This window comes from Lynx rufus, unplaced genomic scaffold (assembly GCF_022079265.1).
Source record: "Lynx rufus isolate CCGP_SWC_20201006 ecotype Redwood Valley unplaced genomic scaffold, mLynRuf1.p SCAF_2, whole genome shotgun sequence".
In the NCBI taxonomy this organism is placed as follows: Eukaryota; Metazoa; Chordata; class Mammalia; order Carnivora; family Felidae; genus Lynx; species Lynx rufus.
This window is the reverse complement of record NW_025814834.1, coordinates 205,831,892-205,838,157: the sequence shown is the minus strand read 5'-3', so window position 1 is coordinate 205,838,157 and position 6,266 is coordinate 205,831,892.

The following is a 6,266-nucleotide window of genomic DNA, read 5'->3' as shown; positions in this document are numbered from 1 at the left end:
CCCCCCCCCCAAAACCTTCCCAGCCTGGCATGAGCTCAGCCATCCCGTTAGAACCAACGCCCTAACTTTCAATAACCTGCTCAGTGACCTTCAGCGGGTCTCCACTGCCAACCGGATATAGTCCCAGCCCCTGAGCCTGGCCTTCGAGGCTCTCCACAGACTGGCTTTCCAGTCTCATTCCCTCTCCCGGACAATCTGACTCCGGACCCCTGGGCCCTCTGTCTCCCAGGAAAGTCGTCCCACCTCAGTGCCCTTACACTCCACGGTTCCATTCTCCTCTGCCTATCTTACCGTCCTCCACAGTCTCACTCAAGCCACATCATCTCCCTGAAGCCGGGCCATCCCCGCCCTCACTCTTATCTCTCCTCTGACCTCACCCAACCCCATTCCTTATGTGTGCAGGTCTGAGCACATACGGCCTGCGTCTGGTTTTCACGCGTGCCCACGCCTTCTGCCCAGCTAGGCGGGAGGCTCCTCACCCTGTCCACCTCTCAACCTCACAGAGCCCGATGTGCACAGCGGCCACTCCATAAAGAAGCGGTGCCTCGTCGGCCAAGTACATGGGCAGGGGCCGCTCCAGAGTTCCACCCCCCACCTGCTCGCTGCAGCCCCTCCTACTAGCCCCAATCCTCCAAGACCAATCCTGACCTGGGGTAGGAGGGATTTAAGGCACCCTGGCCTATCACACAGGGTCATGGCAACCGGCCGGCTCGGAGGCTGGTCTGTTTCTCGGGACTCCGATCACTGGGTGCAGCTCCAGCCCATCTCCTGGGCCTCAGGCCTGGCCTTGATGACTCGTTCCAACCCCAGACTCTCCAACAGGGACCAGGAGCCTCTACTCCAGGGCCTGGGCCTTCTTTCTGCTGTTCAATCCTTTCAGTACACACCATCATCTTGGCCTCTGACTCGACTCTATAATAACCACACCGCAGCCGAGTAACCGTGCCCTGCTGCGTCGCGTACATCAATTCATCCAGTTTCCGCCGCAAACCCTAGGAGGTACAAAATATTGTCCCCATTTCACAGGTGGGAATTTCACAGACAGAGCAAGTGACTTGCTCAGGGTCAGTAGCTGCAGGTACACAGCGGGGATCGGAGTCTGCTTCTGTTTGTCTCAAAGCTCCTGCTGGACCTGTAGACCCCCGGCCTCCTTGGCGACCCGCAGCTGTTGGGATCCCCTTCACGGAGTGAAGCCTCCTCCGCAGTCCCCCAAGGCCCTCGCCCAAACCCATCGGACCTTAGGGATTCTCGAGCCTTGGCAGTTGGCTCTGTCTGTACAGCCCTTGCTTCACCCCACGGGCGGACCTGCCTGCTGGTCAAGCACACGCAGGACACCCCATCTTGCTGCAGGGACCCAGGCAAAGCCGGCCTTGGCCAAGAAATAAGCGTCTGTCTCCAGTGGTGCCTCAAGCCAGCTGGCCCTCCTGCAGCACCTACTCTCCTCTGACTCCTGACCCTGCCGCCCTTCCCCCACCGGAGCCACCCCCTCCCCAGGCAGGACCCTTTTAACAGGGGCCCCTTTTGTGCCCTCCTGCTCCCAGATCTGCCAGAAATCCAGGGCTCCTGCAAATCCAGCCGAGGACATGTTAGCCAGCCATACCTTACTTCACCCAAACGTGAGCCACAATGCTCTGAGCCGGCTAAGAGGAAAGGGGGAGGGGGTAACGGGCAAAGAAGAAGGAAGGTGGGGGCTTTGCGAGCAACAGTAATCACCGCCCACGCGGCACACTCATGTTAACTCTTGTAACCTTTACAATTATGTTCCCCTTTCACAGATAAGAACACTGACACACACAGCAGGTAAGTGACTTTCCCCACATGGCACAGCTAGTAAGTGACAGAACCAGGATTCAATGCAGGGCAATTCAGCCCCAGAGACCACGGTCTCGGTCGCTGCTCTGTCGCAGCAGGTGGGAAGCATCCTGGCGGGTTGTGTAGAATAGCAGGAGCGCCAGCTCTTGAATCAGACAGACGCAAGTTCAAGTCCCGCCTGGGCTTACAGCTAGGTGACCCCGCCAAGTGATTGCCCCAGTTTCCTATTTTACGCTCTTACAAACAAACAATGTGGCCAAGAGCATCCTCACACGCATCCTTGATTCTTTTCTCAGATTAAATTCCTAGAAGTGGACTCCCTAAGGGCAAGGCTGTGCAAACTTTGAAAGCTTTGAAATGTGTTTCCAAATGGAGGGATGGGCAGGCAGTTAAGGCTGAACATGCCAGGCCGGCTTCAGGCCTGCTGCCACCAGGGGGGAGCAGACATCGAGAGAGGGGCAGCCTGGAAGAGGACAGGCGCACCCCGCTCTCAGCCTGGGCTATGGGTTTCCAAGGTGGGGCAGAAGGTCGGCTTTGAAGACCCGTGTCCTCAAAGTGGTTCCAGCATCAGCGTCAGCTGGGGGCTTGTGAGAAATGCAGATTCCCGAGCCCCAAGCCGGCTGACTCGGAAACTCCGGGGATGTGGCTTGCCGTCTGTGTTTCCACAGCCCTCCAGGTGATCTTGATGGCGCCAAAGCGTGAGAATTACTGCTGCAGACCAGGGGTGGCCAAACTTTTTCTGTAAAGAGTCGCACAGGCACTATCCCAAGCGTTGTGGGCCATATAGTCTCTGTTGCAACTACTCAGCCCTGCTTCTGCCTGGAAACGGCCGCAGATAACACACAAACAAATGAGGGCGGCTACGTTCCAATAAATCGTTACATACACTGGCATTAGAATTTCACATTATTTTCACATGTCACGATCTTCTGATTTCTCTTCATCCATTTAGGGATGCAAAAGCCATTCTTCGGTAGCAAATTGCACACAGTCTGTGGGCTAGATTTGCCAACCTGCTCTAGACCTAGGTATGATTCTAGGCTTAGAAGAAGAGGAACAGAAACTCGAACCCACAACTCCCTGACTCCCAAGCCGGTGCACCTTCCATGAGGCTAGTCTGTAGAATTCCAGCCTTGCGACATTGACAGAAAAACTCTCTGGGTCTTCTTGTCCTTGTCTGTAAAATGTGCATTGCAAACCCCTGTTCTCCAGCGAATTACTTAACCTTTCTGGGTACAGTTTCCTCATCTGTAACATGGGGGTGATCATCATTTCCACCCCCAAAAGCTGATAAGGGTTGAAATGGGATTCTATGTGCAAAGCCCACGGCACACAGGAGGTCCTGCACAAGTATTAGCTCCTGGTGGGTTGTGATGGGAACTGAGGTGCTGGAAGGGGCAGGGTTCCTCAAACTTTAATGCGCACCTGGAGGCGGTAAAACGCGTATTCGAATTCGGGAGTCCTGGGAGCACTCTGGAAGTGGCCAGGGCTCGGAACACTGGTTCAGCTTGCTGATAGCCACGAACTGGAATTCTTTCACACATGGGCAACCCCTTGGTGATTAACCTCTTACGGTTATTGCTGCCACTGTGGTCGTGGTGATTATGTTCTGATGGTGATGGTGAGCGAGTTCACAGGCAGACAAAGGAAAGGACAAAGGGCGGGCAGTCGCCGAGCGCTGCGGGCCTCGCCCCGTTTCTCCTCCACATCCTCGCCTCTCTGGTCTCCTGCTGGCAACAGGGCACCAGGTGCCCTGCCTTAAACCACCCCTCACCCAACGCACACACAAACACATGCCCTCCTTATAGAGCAAGCTGCAAGCTGCGTTTATTTTTGCACGTAGCCAGGAGGTGTTCTCAGAGACAACCCTGTTGGCCAGATGCAAGAGAAAAGGGGGGTGTTTGTTCAAGAAATCCAGCAGGGCCCACCCACAGAGGGACACCCACAGCGAGGGGACCCGGTAGAGCTGCAAGCATCCCGGATGGCCAGTCAAGAGCTCCCACTTCTGGGCTGGCCTCAGAACCTGACTTACTGTGTGACCTCAGATGAGCTGCTACCCCTCTCTGAGGCTCAGACTTCCCCACAGAAGAGGAGGTTGAACTAGATCAGCAGCATTAGGCTTGCTTGAGACAACACAGCTTCTCAGGCCCCCCGCCCCAAGCCTATTGATCAGAAACCTAGCGGAGCTCGTGATACCCTTAGGAAAAGGGGGAAGAGCTCTGACAGGGTCACGCCCAGGGAGGAAGCTGGGGCCACGTCCCCCAACACACCTCACTTATCCGACAGCCCCACCTATGCAGAACACAGCGAGGACACAGGAGGGAACAGAGGAGGCCAGACAGGGACATGTCACAGCTCAGAGAGCCCAGAAGATTCATGTTTATTGGATGGATGAATGAAAAGCATGGGCGTATGGATTCATTAATTGATTGATGCATTTTTCTTACCCCAGAGCATACAAGACTCGAAGACAGATATACATAATATATGTTCAGTAAATAGTTCAGTGGAAGGAAGAAAGGCAAAATGGGAGGAATGTCAAAATTTTGTCCTGTCTGGAAGGAGAGGCCATGTAATAATGTTTCGTGGGCCCTTGGCACAATTTGGATGGGAAGGCTTGGCATCTCCAGGGGAAGCAAAGGCAGGCAGGGAGAAAAGTAACCGAGGTCATGAACGGGCCCATTAAATTCTCACAACAACCCCCACCCCGACATGGGTGCCGTCGCCCCCATTCAGAGACAAGGGGACTACGGCTTATTCCCCAACCCCGAGGCAGCAAACTGAGGCTTGAGAAACCTCCAGAGGGATGCACCCGCCGCAGGCATGCAGGTCTGTATGGAACACAGTTTCCTGAGAGCCTCCTTCCTCGCTTCCGTTCTTGACCTTCCTGCCTCCCCCACCTTGTGTTCCCGCTCTCTGTCCCAGAGTCTCCTCCTCCGTGCCATCCTGTCTGTGTTGGCCCCTGTGAGCTCTCACAGCATCTGGGGAGCAGGAGGGACGTAAACAGACTGACGGCAGAATGAGGGCAGAAGAACCAAAGCACCTGTCGTGTGCCGGGCCCCGGGCCCTGTGCTCTGTGCACCTTCCCTCACTGGCTTCTCACGGGGGCCCCACCAGGTTCAAACCCAGCCTTGCTGATGGACCTTGGGCACGGAAGTTACCCGAGCTCCGAGTTGTTGCTTCCTCAGCTGTAAAATGGAGCCGGATTAGCTGATATTGGTGCGAGCACTAATGAGCCAACGTTTGTAAAGTGCCTACCTGGCCCATAGTAGGCACACAGCCAAGAGAGGCTGTGACAAAGAACCACGTGGCACACCGAATACATAGTAGGTCCTCAACAAACGTTAGCACGGTCACCTGTAAAGTGAGACTGGTGGTTTTTGTGAGGTTCCTGTGGGTGAGCTGCAAGAAACAGAAAGCTCCACAAACGGGAAGGTTCTGAGTCGGCCGGTGGCTAGGGAGTGTGGGCTGCACCCGCCGTGGTGCAGGCCTGTCTGTGGGCTTTGGTTCCTGAGTCAGCACCTCTGGGGCCACTCTCCCTACAGGCCCGGGTGTCCCTGAGAGGAACAGCTGGGCCCTTGTTAAAAAGGAGTCTGCACACCTTGTCAGGAACACGGCCGCTAATGTGACTAAAGACGGTACGTAAATGTCAGCTCTGCCGGGACCCACCCCGGCTGGTTTCCCGGGGAAGGAGACCCGAAAAATAGGTCTTCGTTCCTAAGTCCGTCATGGCTTAAGCCGTGGACAGCTCGTACACAGCGGTTTGTAGGGAGAGGAGCTGGCGCAGAGCCTGTGAGGAGCAGCGAGCAGGGCGGTCTGCCTCCAGCCAGGAGGTAACAGCGTGAGTTGGAGTCACCTCTCCCCTTAGAGCCTATGTCCTCATCGCTCAGATGGGGACAATTAAAAAGATAAAAGAAATTAGGAAGATAAAAATCACGGTTATAAGGTACCCAGGGCAGTGCCTGGCACAAAGGAAGGGCTCACTGCAAATCAGGAAAACAAAAACACGGACGCTGGGAAATCAAGCTGCACGCTTTGTATGCAGAGGGGCTCAGTGAATATCCGTTTAATTGGATCCAAACTAGTAAGGACTTTGAGATCCTCATGAAATGACATTAAAAACAAGTCATGGGGGGCGCCTGGGTGGCGCAGTCGGTTGAGCGTCCGACTTCAGCTCAGGTCACGATCTCGCGGTCCGCGAGTTCGAGCCCCGCGTCGGGCTCTGGGCTGATGGCTCGGAGCCTGGAGCCTGTTTCCGATTCTGTGTCTCCCTCTCTCTCTGACCCTCCCCCGTTCATGCTCTGTCTCTCTCTGTCTCAAGAATAAATAAAAACGTTGAAAAAAAAATTTAAAAAAAACAAGTCATGGGAGGGACGGGGCTCCTGGGTGGCTCAGATGGTCGAGCATCGGACTCTGGATTTAGGCTCAGGTCATGATCTCATGGTTTGTGAGAT